The 20,216-nt window shown below is 42.0% G+C and overlaps 1 protein-coding gene across 6 annotated transcripts in view; it reads left to right on the top strand.

The window, feature by feature from the left end:
- Window positions 1-20,216, top strand: part of NCOA2 (nuclear receptor coactivator 2) — a 279,142-nt gene that overhangs the window by 89,579 nt on the left and 169,347 nt on the right. For all 6 annotated transcript variants that reach the window (XM_004588032.3, XM_058668721.1, XM_036498445.2 and 3 more), the window contains exon 2: window positions 10,364-10,420. The gene's annotated coding sequence lies outside the window, so the exon portion shown is untranslated. The remainder of the gene's footprint in view (window positions 1-10,363; window positions 10,421-20,216) is intronic.

Here is a 20,216-nt window from a genome sequence, read left to right as displayed (position 1 = left end):
AAACTTTTATGAGCACTTTGTGGGGATGAATATGTACATTTTATCCTTGGGACCCTAGTTTGGAGAAAAATTCAACTACTACAGCTTGGTTTTTCTGGCTGAAATCAGCAGAGGTTTGAGAATTGTGTTTTGTTTTCTTAATGAAATCCTTATGTCAGATAGAGTCCCAGTTCTGTTACACTCTTTTGAACTTTTTAATTCCCCTCTTTTATATTCCCTGATAATTTTCTTCCATTTTCCTAACTTGCAGGCACATGACAGTAGTGAAATAGTTTTCTAACATAAATGTGTGTAATTGTATGTCAGTTATAACTGAAAAAGATATAGTAAACATGATAGGTGTTCTTTTTTAGGATGTTGAGACTGTAATCTCCCCATCTCTTCCGTTTTTCCTGTTTATCATATTGTTAGGAACTTTATCTAAATTATAGCTCTACAACTGAGTAACAAGCCTTTCTTGTAAATTTTGTATGTGTCATGTTGATTAAGTTATGATGGTGTGGCACAGGCTTGATGAGGTGTGTGCTCTTGGGGTCCCAGCAACTCCATTGGTCAGAATTTTCAGAAGTATCACTTCAGTAGAAGTAGAAAGATTTTTCCTCCCTAGAAGAAGTCCAAAATCCCAGGGTTTTTTTGGTTATGGTCACAGTGTCATAAGGTGGAAAATTCCACACCTGACGTCATGTGATAGGACGGTCATGTCAACTAAGAGTACAGCTACTCTCAGACTGTGCACACGATACATCTGAGCCAGATGAATTTCATGTTTAGAATTGTGTTTCATCTCCAAAGCACCTCATTGTATTCATATGTCCCGATATTCAAAGAATTTCTGGTTCTAAGCAGTTTGGATAAGGATTACTTAACTTGTAATTGCTTTGAAACTTAAGTTTCCAGTCTAATAAAACTGTGTAGTTGGGATAGATTTCTCCAGATCTTTTTTCCAAAATGATATTGCCAAATGATTCAGATTTTCTCATTTATTTGTGATATCTTGGTCAGGAGTCTAGGCACTTAGCAAAATGAAAAATTGTCATTTAAACTGAAAACTGTCGAGTGACACACAGCCGCTGGGATGACTCTGTGCTCATGCAGAAAGGTAGTGGAAATGAGAGTAGGTTCCAGCTCCCCCAGGGATATGCCCTCTGCTGGCCAGCACGGTGAGTTGCAAAGCTTTTTCCTGGTCTGGTGCTAGTTATTTCAATAGTGTACTCTTTCTAGAATTCTGTAAAATGTTTATTTACTTAACCACATCACACATGCTTCTAAATTCAAATAAAATAACTTTGCTGTGATTTTTAAAAACTACAGCCATGAACATCTGTTTATCCATTGTGTACACATGTGCTGTGTTCACTTTTTTCTCTTAAATTTGGCATATTGGGTTTTTTTTTTTTTTGTTTTTGGTGGTTGTTTAGCACTTTCTAACAGGCTATTAGGGTAGGTGATACATGGTCAAATGATCTGGATTTTATATCCAGGTCTTTGTAAGCTCACCTTCAGACAAGCTGTTACCTCTTGTTCTTGCTTGTAGAATGGTATTATGTAACATCTTCCTTTTCAAGGAAACACCCTTCTCTCCTGCCCGTACTGCACCTATATCGCATGCGTGTGTGCAAAAAGATGTCTCTGTTGTTATATTGAAATGATTATCTTGTTGTGGTCATATTCTGTTGCTGGATGTGGCCTCTCTGTAGAAGGTGGTGATTGGCAGTGACAGTCATTTGGGGAATGAGTCTTGGTGGAGACTGGTCGTTGAGGGCTGCTTCTAGGTGTGGGAGGGATGGTTAAACCCTGCCCTGTGTAGTCTGAGGTACACTCCGCTGTGTTACTCTATGGCCTTAGGAAATGATCACAGTCATGGTGTCTGATAGACTAGAAGGGTTCTAGTCATGTTTTTGTTAGAGTAGTAACTGCAGTAATAATAAGCAAGAAAACTCTAAGGGAAGGGGAAGTTTTGAGGAGAGTCTGTAATCTAAGTTATCTGCCGTATTGGGGAGAAAAACAATAATGCTTCAGATTGTGTATTAGGGCCCTGATATGTGGGAAGTGGTTTTCTTGGTTTTTTATCTTTATTTTTTTAATTTTTTAGGATTTATTTATTTTTATTACAAAGTCAGATATACAGAGAGGAGAGAGAGAAAGATCTTCTGTCCGATGATTCACTCCCCAAGTGAGCGCAGTGGCCAGTGCTGCGCCGATCCAAAGCCAGGAGCCAGGAACTTCTTCCAAGTCTCCCAAGCAGGTGCAGGGTCCCAAGGCTTTGGGCTGTCCTCAACTGCTTTCCCAGGCCACAAGCAGGGAGCTGGACGGGAAGTGGAGCTGCCGGGATTAGAACTGGCGCCCATATGGGATCCTGGTGCGTTCAAGGTGAACACTTCAACTGCTAGTCCACGCCGCCTGGCCCTTCTTATTTTATTTTTAAAAGATTTATTTATCTATCTGTTTCTGTCTTATTATATTTATTTATTTGAAATGCAGACTTATTGCGAATGAGATAGAAAGGGCGAAGCAGCCCTTCTTCATCTGCTGCTTCACTCCTAAATGACCACAATGGCCAGAGCTGGGCCCATCTGAAGCCAGGAGCCAGGGACTTCCTCTGGATCTCCCACAAGGGTGCAGGAGTCCAGGTATTTGGGGCCATCTTCTGCTGCTCTCCCAGGCCACTAGCAGGAAGCTGGATCAGAGGTGAAGCAGTTGGAACTTAAACCGGTATGAAACGCTGCTGCTACAAGTGGTGGCTTACCCCTCCAGAAACAAGCTTCTTATCAGGCAGCACATTGTAGTGCGGTGGGGACTTTTCATTTCTGTTTGAGAAAGACTAGCTGCTGCCGGAGACTCTGAGTGCGGAATCTTTGAGCCATCTGCCATGCCCTTAGCTTGTGCAGGCGCGGAGCCTTGTAAAACTTTCTCACCCAGTAGTGGGTTGTTGTCTTGCTCATGGAAGGATGAAACTTTATCCTTCTGCTCTCTTGAGGCGAAGATAAATTGTAGCATACGGTAATGATAGCGAGCGTTTGCACATGCTGTGTCCAGATCCTTGTTTCCTATTCTCTTGTCAGCACTTCAGCTTTCTTCAGTCTGATTTATATCTTTATCTCCCTAACGAAGCTGTTCTTATAAAGGATATCAGTAATAGCTCCTTGCCAAATTGAGTAGAAACTCATTGCCGTTGAGCACTGTTGACCAGCCTGTCCTTGGAGACTCTTACACTCTGTAGGGTTCTTGTAAGCTGGTCTTCCTCCTGCTTCTTTAAGAAATTCCTCACATTCTCTTTGGCCAGTTCCTTTTTTTACATTTTGTCTGTAACAATTCCTCAGGGCTTAGTTCCAAGCTCCCAGCTGTCGTTTCATGATGTGGCCTAAAAGATCCTAACCATTTCCATTGATTTAAGTGCTATTTTTAGATTAGAGTTTCCAAATTTAGCATCTTTAGTACTTTAGTACTCTTCTAAAATTGCACCTTATGCATTCATCTACAGATAGGAGATTAACTGTTTTTCTAGATCTCCAAACAAGAATGCTAATCTGGACGTGAGGGCGATCTAGCTGCGACATCTGTCTCCCCATTGATCGCCAGGGTTGATTCGGCTCATCTGCCTGGCTAGGCGGGTGTCCCCTTCCTCCCTCACTGCTCCATGTACGTCCTTCCCGAAGCTGCGCGCTTTGTCGAAGAGGAAGACCATCCCCGCTAGAGGAGGACCGGTCTTCGGTCAAGGGTATATGAATAGCTGCGCTCCCCTGCTAGAACCTCCAAACAAGCTCTCAAGAATGCTAATCTATGAAGAGGTCATTTTTTTATTGCATGAGTGCTTTCTTGTAGTTCCTCTGACCATGGTGGGTGAGACAAGATTGAAATGAATGTCATAAGATCTGTCAGTGTGATGGGTACATATTAGTTTACATTATATGATATATGGTAGGAATGTACTTAACTCTAGCTTAAGGGATATTTTTTGGTAGCTCAAGAAAGGAGACTTCGAGATAGAGATCTCTCGGGGCCCAGAGCGATAGTGTAGTGGTTAAGGTCCTTGCCTTGCACGCCTGGGATCCCATATGGGCACCAGCCACTTTAGTGGGGCAAGTTCAATGTGTGTCACGTGTACATTCTTTACATTTCTTTAGGTCTTCTGTAATGAGCAATTGGATTTTTCCATTTCATTAAAAGTGCTTGTAAAACTACATATGCAGTTCAGAACACATTTATACTACATGTATATAACATGATCATATAATCTCTTGAGTCTGAACTGCTTTTCATAAAGTCTGTAAGACTTTCCTGTTGATTATATTGCTTGAAATATACTGAGTTTTTTGGATTCTCAGCAGAAAGATGAAAATAGTTTATTCTATTGGTACTTTGTAGGTGCATGGACATATTTGTGCGTGGCTAGAATTCTATAAAAGTCTCACACACTACTTATGCTTATTGATGCATCTTCTTCATTCTTGGCCTGCCCTTCTGCCTGCCTTGATGGTTTGGGGTAATCCTGGCGCAGCAGCAGGCCTGTATCTGGTAGATGCAGGGCTCTCCTTTAAGTTCATCACATTTCCCCATTAGGTTGTGCCACGTTGTTGGTTGTCCATCAGAAGTCATATTTGTTGTTTTCACTCATGTACCAACCCTGATAACTTGGGTTCACTTCCTTTGACTGGTGGCAACTTGGAGAAAATTTTGTGCTCAGGGAAAAAATAATGCCAAAATCTGTTAACGGTGTCTGCCAAGGGTGCAAGATGTAGGAATGTGCTTTTGCTGTTCTTGTTCGTATCATGCCAGAAATGTCAAGAAGGCAGTTTTCAAATTGATCACATTTCTGCCATGTTCTTTTTTCAGATACAGTTGGCAAAACAGTAGCATTGTCAGAAACAGTGAACAGAGTATAATGGCGAGAGGATTCATGGGCTCTTGAATCAGCCTCTCTGGATTGGAGCCTTGTCTTTTCCAGTGCATTAGTTCTGTTGCCCTAGAGGAAGTACTTCACTGTCCAGTGACCTTTCTTTGTCTACCAAGAGGAGAGGACCGTGGTGGTATCTACCTCTGAGGGCTGTTGTGAAGATTAAAGTAGCTGGCACGAGTAAAATCTAGCACAGTGTGTTCGCAGAACACTCAGTCAGTGATAGGAGTTGAGTTTATTGTGTTGTTAAGCTTATAAACAAAATATGATCCTTCTGTGATAATTGTCATAAGTAATTCTATTAGCCAATATAGCAGATGTCACGTCATTTTCTTCCCAGCTTACTTTGCTTCCTCCGGGTTTGTTTTTAACTATTTTTTTTTAAAAAATGAGATGAAATGTGAGCATGTCTCCCATTCACCTTAAAGAAAAAAATCTTTACTCTAAATATCCATAATGCTGTTATTCTTATGTATAATATGCCTGACGTTTTTGCCTTTAAGTACAAATGTGTTGCTGCCCAACCTGCAAATTGATGTATGCTCTTTGGTTAGATTTCATGGGACCATTTGCAGTACAAGTACATTACTCTTAGATTACATTCTATTAATATAGCATCCTTAACTATCATGGATAAAGAAAGAACAAGTGCACTTGAAGACATAATTTAAACTTTTTATTAGCGTGTAAGTATTTTTAGCATTTTTAAATTGAGCTTTAGTTTACATATCACAGTCAACTCATTTTAATTATGCTAAAGCATGAATTTTGTGCAGTTGTAGATAACTGTGTCTTGTCTTTCTTTAGGACACAGTTCTGTTTTAGAGCAGATCTATTACCCCAAAATGTTCTTGTGTGCTTAGTTTCAGTCAATACCCTCTTCCACTTCCGGACCCATCAACATTTTCTGTATGTAGTTTTATCTTTTCTAAAAATTTTGAATAAATGGGGTTATACTGTTGTCTTTGTGCTGGCTTTTTTGTTTAATACAGTGGTTTCAAGGTTCATCAGCTTTGTTGCAGGCATCCATAATTCATTGTGGGACTCCATTGTAAGTCCATTTTTAAAAATCTGCTCTCCACGTTGATGACCATTTGTGTTATTATTTCCTGCTTTGGGCTGTTGTGAACAGTTACAACTAGGAACAGTTAGATACAGTTCTTTATATGGGCAGCCTGTGACCAAGGAAAACAAAAGCATACAAAGGATACACTTGTTGGATTAGATGATAAGAAACTTATAAATTGTTTCCCAAATGGCTGTAGCATCGTGTTTTCCATGGCAGTGGGAGTGAGGATTTATTTTATAAACCACATTCTTGCAACTTGTTGAGTGGGGTAATTTTCCCAGTGACTGGTGGTGTAAAGTTTTTTTTTATACACCTTTCCCCATCTTACATTACAATTTTATAGCCTGTATTTTTTATGTTAAGTTTTTACTAGATTGAAAGCACAATTTTGTTTCTCCAGATGCTTTCTTCTACAAGCTTCACAATTTTAGTTCTTTCTTTAGGGCTGTGATCCCATCCATTTTAATTTGTACACATGATACAAGGTAAAGATCAAAGTTCTTTGTTCTCTTTAGTGAATCACTGGCTTTTGGCACCATAACATTACAAAGATTTCCCTTTCCTCAATGAATTAATTACTTTGCTATTTTTGTTGACAATGAACTAACATACGTCTGTAAGATGCTTTCTGGACTTTCATTGTTCATCCTTGGGCCAGTAGCCTACTACTTTGATTACTGTTACTGAACAGTAAGTTTTGAAATAAAGTTGAGTCTTTTACTTTTGAAGAAGCTCTGGCTGAAAATTTTCACAGCAGTCCCCACATAGGTACATTTTTAAAAAGACTCAGGAGCAGCAAAGCTATTGGACACCTCAAGGAAGTCGATTCTGTTCAGGGTAAGTCAGGCCTAGTGCATCTTACTCTTCGTCACATTGTTGAGTTGCCTGCCATAGCCAGTACACTGAACAGGATGATACTTGGTCAAATCATAATTAGAATGCCTTCGCTGTACGAGGTACTTTATATAATTATCACTTTTTTAGATTTCCAAAATGCTGCAATCAGAGCCAGTTTTATAGTTGAATCTGCAGTATTATTTCCTAGGTTACATAGCTAAACTGGTGATGATGATACATAGCTAACCTGATGATGATGATGATGATAATGATAATAATAATAATAGTGTCGTTCCAACAGTATTTATGTGGGAAAGCTGGAAGTTGAAATCTGGTCTGATAGGTTCTGCTAACCCTAGATTCTTTCAGCCTGTGTTCTGTTAGTGACTTACTGTTTTCTGGGATGGAATGTGTCTTTTTAGCCCATATATAGCAGAAATGGTAGTACCAGTAAGAGGAGGAGTGTAATAGTATCTCTGCCTTCTCTTACAAGGTTCCTGATTTTCCTCCTGCGCCTCTGCCAAGCCCGGGGCAGGCTTTCCCCCAGTGTTCCCCTCGAAATGCATTCCTGGACATGCTTTGTGAGAACTGTTAGGCCTGATGGAAGAATAGTAGGTTAAGTATTTACCACAGAGCTTTATTACCTGCACTTTAAACAACTGCTCAGTTTCCTTGGTAGTATATCAAACATTTTAAGTTCTGTGTTCATACAAGTATTTTATTAATCCCTCTTGTTTAAATGTTATACCAACATGCCTTATTGCACCGTGTTTGGAAGAATCGTTATGCCTCCTGTGTATCTCTCTTGCACTTGAGTGCACTGATGCTTTTGCTTCATGTTAACATATTTAAAAAGCTTGCGGAAGTTAATGTGTGATGTCCTTGAGCAAGTGAGCTGTTGGTATAGGATGAGAGCCGACTTAAAGAGGCCCGCATGGTGTACTGGGAAGGATTGATGCCTCCTAGTTGACGGCTGTTCGCTGCTCACTACTCCACACTGCCGCTCGCGGGAATCCTTTCCTTCTGCGTTCTGGAAGAAACTCTCATGCACACAAGCAGATTTCCTTTTGTTTTCCATGAATTATATTTGATTAATATCCTGGAGTTTGTTGTTGTTGTTGTTGTTATTGCTGTTTATTTCTAATTCCTTTATGCCTCTTTGACTATGAAATCACATGTTTCAAGTTTACTAGAAAAATAGTGATTTGTCTATTAAAGCAACTTTTTCCCGTTAGGTTTTGTTTAGTATCCTGAAGGGTAAAGAACTATGTTTTTTTTGTTTACTTTTATTGGAAAGTCAGATTTACAGAGAGAAGGAGAAGAGACAGAGAAGATCTTCCAACTGCTGGTTCACTCTCTAAGTGGCCACAATAGCCAGAGCTGAGCCATTCCAAAGCCAGGAGCCAGGAGTTTCCTCTGGGTCTCCCTTGCGGGTGCAGGGTCCAAAGATTTTGGGCTGTGCTTGACTGCTTTCCCAGACCACAAGTAGGGAACTGAATGGGAAGTGGAGCCGCCGGGACTTGAACCAGTTGCCATATTGGATCCCAGTGGATGCAACACAGGATTTTAGCCACTAGGATTTTAGCCAGTAAAGAACTCTTAAATAAAGATTTTAATACTGTTTGAAATTAGGTAAAGAACCCAAAGGATAAATTATTACTGATTGGCGTTAACATATGGAAACATTTGTAAAATCATTAAATGTGGTAATATTTAATGATTTACAAAACCCACATTTGGATCTGGTGTTGTGGCACAGCAGATTAAGCTATAATCTATAATCCATGACACCAACATCTTCTATAGGTGGCAGTACTCCCTAAATGTGTGCCTGGAAGATGGCTTAACTCTGTGAGCCTCTGTTGCCTAAGTGGTTGGTCCCAGATGTCATTACAAGCTCCTGTCTTTGCTGGCCCCAAACCTAGTGGCGATGATTAATCAATCATTCTCTCTCTCTCTCTCTCTCTCTCTGGTTTTCAAATAAAGCAGTCTTTAAAGGAACACAGGTTTTCAGTGTCATCACTAGTAGCGATGAAAGTATTTTTTCTTAGATCTGCAAAATGCAAGTGCAGAGCAGTATACATAAATATTCCAAGTGCAGGCCCAGCATGGTAGCCTAGTGGCTAAAGTCCTTGCCTTGCACGCACTGGGATTCATATAGTTGCCAGTTATAGTCCCAGCAGCCCCACTTCCCATCCTGCTCCCTGCTTGTAGCCTGCGAAAGCAGTCAAGGACAGCCCAAAGCGTTCAGACCCTGCACCCATGTGGGAGACCCAGAGGAGGCTCTGGGATCCTGGCTTTGGAATGGCTCAGCTCTGGCTGAATCATTGGACAGAAGATCTTCTCTGTCTTTTCTCTCTGAATATCTGACTTTACAATAAATAAATCTTAAAAACAGTATTTCAAATGCATCTCTCTTGCCTATCTTCCTCTTTGTATGTCCCGTCTTGGTTGAGGTAGGATTGCAGCAGTGGTGGGGGGAGGAAGGAGTAGCGGGGCGGCGGGATTGCTCCCAGTTAAGCTCTTTGTTCCAAGAGACACAATACAGACCCTGAAGAAACTTGTCATGCAGCAGCTCTCACTTTGGCAAACATTCAGTTCTTCTTTTTCTTTTGCAAATTATTATGGTTGTCAACATTAGCATGGTTTTCCATAAACATTTTTCTTGAGATAAGAAATCAATCAGTTACTTTTGTATGTCTCTCTTTAAATAGTTATTGCATAGATGTTTCTTTTCGATAATTCCTGACCCATATAAACTAGATACAATTTGGTAAACTGTAAATCATGGCCAGTTAATATCAGTGTGCTCACTCAATCATTCATCCAGTCAACATTTCCTCTGTGTTACTGTGTGTTAGGCCCTGCCCTGGCCCATAGGATTGCACCTAGAAGTGGGTAGGTAGGGCTCCTGTGCTGTTTATTCACTCAGTCTGGTGGAAGGCTGGTCATGAGACAAGCAGCCAAAATAAAGTGTAATGACAAGAACACAGAATTTGTCTACATCTCATAATTCACTGTGAAGTGTGGCTTTGCATATTTCACATTCTCCTGTGCAAATAGAATTGATGCAGTTCTCCATTTTTTTTTTTTTTTAATTGGAGAGTCAAATATACAGAAAGGAGGAGAGACAGAGAGGAAGATCTTCCGTCCGAGGCTGCAGTGTCTGGAGCCGAGCCAATCCGAAGCCAGGAGCCAGGAGCTTCTTCCGGGTCTCCCACGCGGGTGCAGGTTCCCAAAGCCTTGGGCTGTCCTCGACTGCTTTCCCAGGCCACAAACAGGGAGCTGGATGGGAAGCGGAGCTGCCAGGATTAGAACCGACACCCATATGGGCTTCTGGGCATGCAAGACAGGACTTTAACCACTACACTATCGCTCTGGGCCCAGTTCTCCATTTCTTGATTTACCAGGAGGAGCCCATGTGGAGAGAAGTTAGGAACAACAATTGTATACTGATGTCGGTTAACAAGTATCCAAATTTGGTTGTGAAAATCCCATCTGTTGCCAAGGATCCTTGTGCAACAGGATTTTGCAGATTAATTCCTACTTTGTTTCTCTTGCAGATTTCTCTTGGATTTGACTAGAGATTTAGAGGTCTTCTGCACTGTGTACAGGCACAGGTGAGTGAGTGCTGAGTGCTTTTTGTTGGAAGATTTTTGAACAAAATCAGATATTCAAAGCTTAATCTATTTGCAGTCTTTAAGGTGTGAATATTTTTGCAACATTTCTCCTGTATTATGAATGTTCTTTAGGATTTTATCAGAAATGACATTTGAAGGTAAAATGGACTGTGTCTGTTTATCAGTGGTTACTATGTGTAATTGGAGGAGTTCAGGTATACCCAGTGGTATACAATACAAGCTCCACAACATTGAGTGCTTCTGTCTTGTTCAAAATGGGGCCTACCAATACCCCTTAGGATAGTTCCTGAAATATGGTAAAAAGTGAAGACGTTTTTATTATTTACTGGACAATGTTAAGAATATATTTACATCTGTAGCCATTTAAGCCTGTATTTGCAAATCAATAATTAGAAGTTTCTTATACTTATTTATAATATGAATCTAATTATATATCCATTAAATATTAAGAAACACTGGCTCTTTCAGGTGTTTTAGGTGATGATATAGAGTAGTCTTTCTTTATTTGAAAGGCAGAGTTAGAGAGACAGAGACGTCTTCCATCCATTGGTTCATTCCCCAGATGGCTGCAATGGCTGGAGCTGCTGTTGGACCAGGCCAAAGCCAGGAGCCTGTAACTCCCATGTGGTTCTCCCGTTTGGGTACAGGGGCCAGAATCCACTGCTTTTCCAGGTGCTGTAGCAGGGAGGTGGATTGGCATCGGAACAGCGGGCTGGATCCAGTCCCTGTGTAGGATATGCGAGCTGCGGCTGACATCTTAGCCTGTTGTGCACAGTGCCTGCTTCAAAATGACTGAACTCATTTTCTGTTTATAGATTGGGAGAATTTTTCTGTGTGCTGATGCAATTATGCAACTATTTGTCAAAGGTGGCTGTAAGCTGACCTTCATAAACTGATCACCTATTTCTTTGTGTCCCTGAGACACTTCTAAGTGTTCCAGAGTGTTAGTTGTTATTGGGTTCCTGTACCTTGGTCTCTGCTTCATTGTTTGTTGAATCATGTCTCACTTGTTTAGGCATTCACCTCTCCTGCCACCTTGGTTTTCAATTATAAAATGCCGTATCTATGACCTTTAGTGCTTTCTTTAAAGTTTACAGCTTGTAAGGCCATTACTAAGCCCCATTTATTTTACAGATGCAGTTTGCAGAGATTTCTTGATGTTATTTATCACTCGCTTTTGGAGTGCCAAGAATTATGCAAGTGCTTTACAGTTATCTTCAGAATGGCAGATAAAGAAAGTGAAGCTCCAAGAGGTTAAGTGACTTTTTGAAGTCCTATCAAGTAGTGACAGTTTGTCACTCCAAAGACCTTGATCTTAACCCCTGAGTTCCATTTTCTGCCTAAATAGCCCTAGATACAGCATATTTGTGGCAGTTAGTGCAACATATGAAAAGGAAGACTTCAAAATTAATTTAAAAGTCAACCATTATTTGACTTACATTTCATTAGCAGGTCTTAACATTTAGCCTTTATTTCAAACTGTGAAACATGACAGCCCGTTTGAAATTTAATGATTACTTCAACAGTTTAAAGTTCCACGCCGGGACTTCAATTTCCGATTCACTCTGGTGGGGCAGTGGGGGGTGGAGGAGGGCTCGGGACATGGGGGACATATGTGATACTGCCAGCCTTTTCCAGTGTCATCTTCCACTATTGTGAATTGTGAATTCTGCCTTGCAAATTTTAGGTTATGGGTGACATCAGTGGTTGTGTGAGGGTTTAAAATACAGTGACTATAGAATTAGAACCTTTATCTTGAAAGGTGTTATTGTTTCTATCTCTGGAGAAAAGTTTAAAAATTATTTAAGAACCAAAGTAGTATAGCCTTGAGATGGAACAGAGTTAGTTCAAAGAGAACTTTAATTTTTCTTAGTTTATTTTCAAGGCTCAGTAAAATATATTAAAATCCTTGGTGTCTAAAATGTATAATATTAAGCACGAAACGTTCCTGAAGACAACTTTGTGAATACATCTTAAAAATTTTAATTTGAAAAAATGATTGATTATATTTCTTTAGTCTTTGCAAATATAAATGCAGCTTCTATATTTGAACATGTGGAAGAGGGAAGTCTGTATCTTAAATTAAAAAGGCAAAATGCATTTTACAGATTGAACTGTGCTTTTAATATATAGCTGTTCAGTATTTCCATTCCACTCACATTTTAAGCATTTTGAAAGTTAGCCAATAAAATTTACTTGACACTGATAATCAAAAGACGAGCAAGAATTAGATAAATCTGTTTGACAATATAGCCTTGAAATGTAATTTTTTGTTCACTGTGGCAAGTTGAACTCACTGTGGATTTATATAGACTTCGGATTTAGCTGCAGATTTCTTGATACTAGAAGATGGGGTGTGGGGCCAAAGGTTTGGTTGAGCGTGGGTGTGTGGGTATTCACAGGTACCTGCTACAGCCCAGCTCCCAAGTCCTTGGATATGGAGCAAAGCTCTCTTCTGGAAAACACAGCATAATTCTCTTCAGGAAGGACGGCAACACTCTATTGTTGTGGTCTCAGCGTTAAGCCTATCAGGGTCCAGGGGAAAATTTGACCGCACTGGTTATGGCACGCTTAAGTACATTTCAAATGAATTTTTGTTGGTTTTGAGTCCTTACTTTGTTCTGAGAGGTGGGAATATTTATGATCACATAGGATCTAATTGGGAGTCAGACAAGTTCCCATGAAGATGGGCAGTGTTTGGGAGCTACAGATACTGTGCTGTGGATGCTAGCTTGTGGAAATTAACAATAATCTACAACGTCGAATACTTACAAAGCTTTAACTTTGGGCAAAATCTGAATGTTCACAGTGTTGCCTTAGAATGTGAGCTGGTACATACTGTGTTCTAGAGAATAAATTTTTTCTACAGTTAGAAAAACTCCCAATCCTAATCTCATAGGGTGTTGCACTTTGTAGGATGAATTGTTGAACTCAGAACCATAAAGGATAGGTCTTAAGTTGAAATTATTTTCTGGTGGCTTATTGACACAAAGCCATCGATTGGAAGCAATTAGACAGGAGTGTGTGTGTATTTATTTATTTAAAAGGCAGACTTACAGAGACTGAGGAAAAGATGAAGAGAGAGCTTCCATTTGCTAGTTCACTCCCTAAATGGCTACCATAGCTAAGTGTGGGCCTGGCCTTAGCCCAGAGCAAAGATTTCCATCCCAGTCCTGACGTGGGTGGCAGGGGCCCAAGTATTGGGACCGACTCCTGTTGCTTCTCAGCACCGTAGCAGGGAGCTGAATGAGAAGAGCAGCAGGCGAGGCTGGCACTCTGATACGGAAAGCAGCAAGTTTAAGCCACTGTGGCACAGTGCTGACCCCTCACAGGTCATTTTTGTTAGTAGCATTTTTTTTTTTCCTATTTTCTCTTGCCCTCTCCATTTTTGATGCACAGGGATTGTGTTAGTCATTAGTTTTAAATACAGTCATTAGCACCTTAGTCCTGCTTTCTCTCTTCCCCGCATTCCTTTTCAGTTACGTCATCCCTCCATCACCCATCCCTCCTTCTTTTTATCCCCTTTTCCTTTCAGATTTATTTATTTGTATTGTGCTAGGGTGAGAACTGTAAGAAACAGAATCATTACCAAGAGCAGCTTTGTGGCAGAGCAGGTTAAACTGCTACCTGTGATGTGTGCATTCCTTAAGAAGGTCGAGTCAAGTCTCAGCTGTTCCAATCTCATTTACTGATAATGTGTCTGGAAATACAGCAAAAGCTGGCCCGAGTGCTTGGATGTCTGACAGCCTTCATGGAGACCTAGATGGAATTCCAGGCTCCCAGCTCTGGCCTGGCCCAGCCATCTCCCTTGTGGCCATTTAAGAAGTAAGTTAGAAGATCGGAAGATAATTAAACCCCATTCTCCCCCTCCCTCTCTGTAATTCTGCCTGTCAACCTAAATAAATACATAGGTTAATTATGCGTTAAATAAATACATCACTACCAAAAATATTGAAGAAGAAAAATAGTATCAGTGTAAATTTAACTCCCTGTTTTCTTGATCAGAGTTTTTTTGTTGAATTTTTGTTTTCTGATGTTTGTTAAGGAAAAAAATCGGAGTGACCTTTGTAGATCTCCCATGTGCTGGTTTACTACCCACATGGCCTTAACAGCCAAGGCTGTGCCAAGGGGAATCCAGGAGGAAGGAACTGTTCTGGTTCACCCCCATGGGTGGAAGGTGCCCAAGGGCTTGGCTGATCAATCGCTGTCTTCTCAGAAGAATTAGTGGAAGGTGAATTGGAACCAAGACATTGATAAGGAATTCTGGTCTAACAGACGGAAGTTTAATCCATTGTGCTACATTGCTGGCCTCTCATTTTTCTTAAAAAAAAATGTAGACATTGATTTTGAAGTTATATCTGTACTTCCTATTCAGAATCTTATTCTGTGTGAATGGAGGTGGAGGCAACAGCAGTAACAATACGGTGTGTCCTAAGTAAGAGTGTTATGTATGCAGAGATAGCAGTACTCTGTGCAGGTGTTCCTGGGAAGACACACACTCCTGAGGCAGCTGTGTTACATGCTGGTGGAGAGCCCTTCCCAGAGAGTCAGGGCGCACTTGATGGAGAGTGGTTGCCATGGACCTTTGCTGATGAACAGATGAGCACAGTGACGTTAGCAAGCATAGTTATATTGCTGAAAAATTGAACAAAAAATACGGAAGAACCTGATTTTTCTACTTAATTCAAATTCTAGAATAACAAATGCAGATTTACAGCAATTTCTAATCATGGCTTTAATATAATACTGTTGTTTTTTGATGTGCAAGAGGATTGAGTTTTTGTTAGTTTACATGAGACCAACTTTTTTTTTAAGTTGTCTAGGTGTGACTTCTGTAGGCATAGTTGGTCTTTAGAAGCAATGAAAATGAAAAATGTAGCACTGGCTATCTTGTGTGTTTGCTATTTCATGATATGAATATGGGGTAGGCATTGTAAGATACTGTTATGGATGAGTGCAGAGTGTATTGGAGTACATGAGATCAAGCTCTGGCTATTCCTTACCCAGTTTCCTGTTGATGCAGCCCCTTGGAAGTGACAGAAATGGCCGAGGTGCTTGGGTCCCTTCTACACGGTGTAGAAAACCCAGACGGTTTGAGCACCTGCCTTTGGGTGGCCTGACTCATCCTGGACTGTTGCAGTTATTTTGGAAGTGAACCAGCAGATGAAAGTTCTTTATTCCTCTCAGCCTCCCAAACCAATTCTCAAAAACTTAACGTATCCTCAGAGTTATCATGTCTAAGAGAAGCATAGGGATTGGCCATAATTCTCAGTTGTGTTTTTCTGCCAGAGAACAGGAATGTTTGTCTGGAAGTGGAAGAAGTGGTTTGCAGATTACTAGTAAAACGTGTGCTTTTTTGTTCTATCCATTGGATTTCAATTCAAACTTGTACTTATTTAGATGTTAAGATTGTCAGATTCAAAGATAAAATCTTTGATACTCAAGTGTCTATACTAACTTTCAAAACATGTTGCATTTGATTTGAGTCTATTAGTATGGTTTTTTTTTTTTTTTTTTTTTAAAGATTTATTCATTTTATTACAGCCAGATATACACAGAGGAGGAGAGACAGAGAGGAAGATCTTCCGTCCGATGATTCACTCCCCAAGTGAGCCGCAACGGGCCGATGCGCGCCGATCCGATGCCGGGAACCTGGAACCTCTTCCGGGTCTCCCACGCGGGTGCAGTGTCCCAAAGCATTGGGCCGTCCTCAACTGCTTTCCCAGGCCACAAGCAGGGAGCTGGATGGGAAGTGGAGCTGCCGGGATTAGAACCGGCGCCCATATGGGATCCCGGGGCTTTCAAGGCGAGGACTTTAGCCGCTAGACCACGCCGCCGGGCCCTATTAGTATGGTTTTTAAAAAAGATTTGTTTATTTATTTGAAAGAACGACTTAGGGGAACTGAGGGTGATAGAGATTTTGCATCTGCTGGTTCACTCCTTAAATGGCCAATAATGGCTAGGACTGACTGGGACGTACCAAAGCTAGCCGCTTCATTCAGGTTTTCCACATGGGTGTTGGGGCCCCAGCATCTAGACCATCTTCTGCTTTCTCTGACATATCAGCAGGAAGCCGAATCAGAGCTAGAGCAGCCAGGACTCCAACCATCACACCTATGGTATACCAGCATCACAGGTGGCTTCACTGCTCTACCAGATTCAGATCCCAGGTAGTAAAAATTTGGGCTATGTGCTTCATTTTTACTTAGGAAGGAAGGTGCCAGGTTTATGTTATTTTCTAGACAGATACTGAATTGGAGTCAGCTAACTTGACTTCCATTGAAACTAAAATTGTAAAGAAAATTCAGGCTGCTGATGTGGTATGTCAGAGTAGACATGGGATAGATGAGATGGGCGGCCTCTTAAAGCGCCTGCGGGCACTGCACTGAGTGCTGAGATTTTACATCTGGTCCTAGCTACAAAGCAATGACTTTAAAACAAACTGCCACATCAACATTCATGTATTGATCGTTTAAATTAGAATTAGGAGTATAGTGGTCAGAGATAGCCATTGATCTCTCAGTTTCTTTCAATTTGCCATAAAAATGGCTATGGGATCTGGATTAATAATTCTTTCTTGTATATGACAGCTTTATTACATCTACCAGATAATTCCTGTTTTCTAATTTGTAAGATGGAATATGAACCTAGAATAGTATTTTCAACTAATGTATTTAAAGAAAAAAAACTATATACTATCCCCCTGAACCTTTTTTTTCTTCTTTTCTTCTTTTTCCTTTAACTGTAATTAACTATGTAAAGATTGTCAACAACAATACAATAAAATAAATTAAAAAAAATTTTAAAAATTTAAAAAAAATAAAAAAACTAAACTACTTATGCTGTTACACTTAAATTGAATAAAAATGCAAAATTTATTAAAGTAGGTATTGGAGAAATTAGGTTTTGAGAGTATTATTAATATGCAACAGTGAGGTTTTTTTTTTTTTCATTTTTCTTTATTTTTGACACTCTTTACATAGTTAAGCAGGGCAAAATGGCTCAAGGGCTACAGGAAAGTGGGTAAGACTTTTTTCCACATTGTTTTTGTCATGTGTCTGGGTAAATGGGGAGTAAAGGGAGAAGCCACACCCAGTCTCCCACCCACCCCAGGTCCCGGATGTCGGGCATGCTCTGAGGGTCTTGCTCAAGTGCTTTTGATAGTTCACCAGTCATGAATTGCTGCCAGTGTAGCTGGTCCAAGCACAATGAGGTCACTGAAGAAAGAATCCACTGACTGACATAGTCCATCTTAGACTCTCCATTTGCCCAGTTTTTCACTGCCAACATTTGGCTGAGGTAGTTGATTGACTTGTTCTGTGCACTGCCTTTTCATGGTTAGGGTTCTGATTCTGGCAGTTCAATTCGGTACATCCCCAAAGAAACTTTGTCTGGGGTGTTCCCAGATCAGATTCTTGTGTGTACTAGCAAGTAAAGGGCCCGACACAGTCCATTGCCCCAATCAGCTGGTGGTTGCAATTGCAGGGTTGGTTCTGTTTCCAGCTCTGACTTCCAATGGGTGTTGCAGTCCAGCCTGATTCTGCCCAGCACATACGCGGCCCTCACGTAAACCAGTGGGAGCTGCAACCCCCACCAGGCCTGCCCCCTATCCTGGTTTGTCAGTTTGTGTAACAGACTAGTCTAGTCTGTCCCACATCCCATTCAGCTCTCATACATGTGGATGGGTATTGAAGCTTTGTTCCATCTAACCAGCTCAACTATCCAGCCCTCACGGCTGTTGTTGAGTGCCTCTGTCTAGCCACCCCAGCCCCTGTCCTAGTTCTTGTGCTCTCCCATGGGAGTGGTAACCCAAGAGGGAGGAGCCCACTCTTTCCCTCCCAGGCCTCTCCCACTCCCAGATTATGCACTCTCCAGGTGGTTCTGCAGTGGGGGCTAATTTGACAGAATTAGCCCCCAGTGACAGCATCTGCTAGCTGATGCTGCAGCTAAACCCACCCAACCCTCATCCACTTTAACTTTTGTTTGCACCAGTATGAACAATCAGCCCAGCCTTTCTTTTCCCTGATCTAGTCCTCATGAGGCGCACAGGTGTTGTAGCCTTGCCTAATCTGGTCTGCACCCATCCCAGCTCTTGCTCTCCAGTGGGAGTAGCTGTCCAGCAGAGGGCCCCCCCACATTCCCCCTGCTGGCTCTGCCCCCTCCCTCCTGGGTTCTCACATGTGCTGGTTCGGCGCTGTGGTCACATCTGGTACAGGTCACTTCATCATGGTATTCCATAATATGCACTGGTTTTTGTTGTGACCGAACCTGGCCCTGACCCATGCCAGTGGGAAACTTCCCATGGCCTGTTCTGAGCTGTTTCCTATCATGCTTCTTGCGCTTACGTGCAGGGTCTGTGTCCTGCCAGAGGAGTTGCCCAGGCTCAGTTCTATAATGTGCACTGGTGTTTTGTCACGACCGAACCTGGCTCGACCCACACTCTGTTCTGGTGCTTGGATTCGCAAGTGGAAGACGTGAACTGATTCAGCCTGCTGTGCCCCAGACCCATGCCAAATGTATGCCAGTGGGAAACTTTTCATGGCCTGTTCTGGGCTGTTTCCTTTCATGCCTCTTGCGCTTACCTGCAGGGTCTGTGTCCTGCCAGAGGAGTTGCCCAGGGTCCTCCATTAGTACCCCCCTCCCAATGACAGATTTTGAGCATACCAGGGAGTCCATGAGCCAGCCCTACTCAGTTCACCTCCTGTCCTAGTGGGAATAGCTCACACATGGCTCAGTAGGGGCAGATACCTAGCCTGGTCTGTCACACATCTTCCCTGGTCCTTCAGGACACCAGATGGTGTTGGATTCTAGCCCAGCTTGGTGCGTCCTGTCCCAGTCCACACTTGTGCCAAGGGAGATTACAACCGTTTCCTGATCAGAACGCATCCCCCATTCCAGCTCCTGTGCCCCTCAGTGCGAACCTCAACCCAGCTAGGGTTTCCCCTTAGCTGCCCAGCTGGGCCTATTCCCAGCCATAGATCACGCGCCTGCCAGTGGTTGCTCTGACTCAGCTTGGAACAGTCCTTCACCTGTCTCGGCCCCTGTATTAGACACTGTGGCTTAGTGTCCCTGGCTCACGCAGACCAGTAGGTGCAAGAGCCTAGCTCGGCATGACCTGTGCTCCATCCTGGTTTCTAGTTTTGCTTCTGGGCTAAGGTTTGCTCAGTCCTGCCTGGTGCACCCCGTTCCATTGCCAACCCACACATTAGCCAGTTATTGGAGCTACTTTGCCCAGCTTGTCTGACCCCCAGGACTATGTGTTCACCTGCAGGAGCTATGACCCACTAGGGGAGTTTCCCAAGTTCCTCCACTTGATCTACTCCCAGACCCAATTCTCATACATGCCAATGGGTTTTAGGCCAGTGTTAGGCACAGTCTGACCTTCCATTTGGCCTTGTATGAACATTGCAGCCCATCCTACCCCACACCCTATTTAGGATGCACATTCGGGTGCTGCTGCCTTGACCAGTCCAGACTGTTGTGGGTTCCTTTGCCTGTGAGTGATGGCAGGCTCCTTGGTCACACCTAGCTTAAGTCCATCACCACCCCAACTTTTGGGGCTAGTATTTCCACAGGGTTTGGCCCACACATCTGCCACAGAATCTACCCCTGGATGTGATTCTCCCATGTGCTAGTTAATATCATGGCCCTGCCTCATGAGACCCGTCTCCTGATCCATCATCATGTGAGGTAATAGGATGTGATCATGCTAGGAAAGCCCTGAGCCTTAGCTTTTGCATGGAGTGGTATTCAGTGGTCAGCATTGTTCAGTAAT

Source organism: Ochotona princeps, chromosome 9 (genome assembly GCF_030435755.1).
Source record: "Ochotona princeps isolate mOchPri1 chromosome 9, mOchPri1.hap1, whole genome shotgun sequence".
NCBI classification, from domain to species: domain Eukaryota; kingdom Metazoa; phylum Chordata; class Mammalia; order Lagomorpha; family Ochotonidae; genus Ochotona; species Ochotona princeps.
This window is presented reverse-complemented; position numbering and strand designations above follow the sequence as displayed.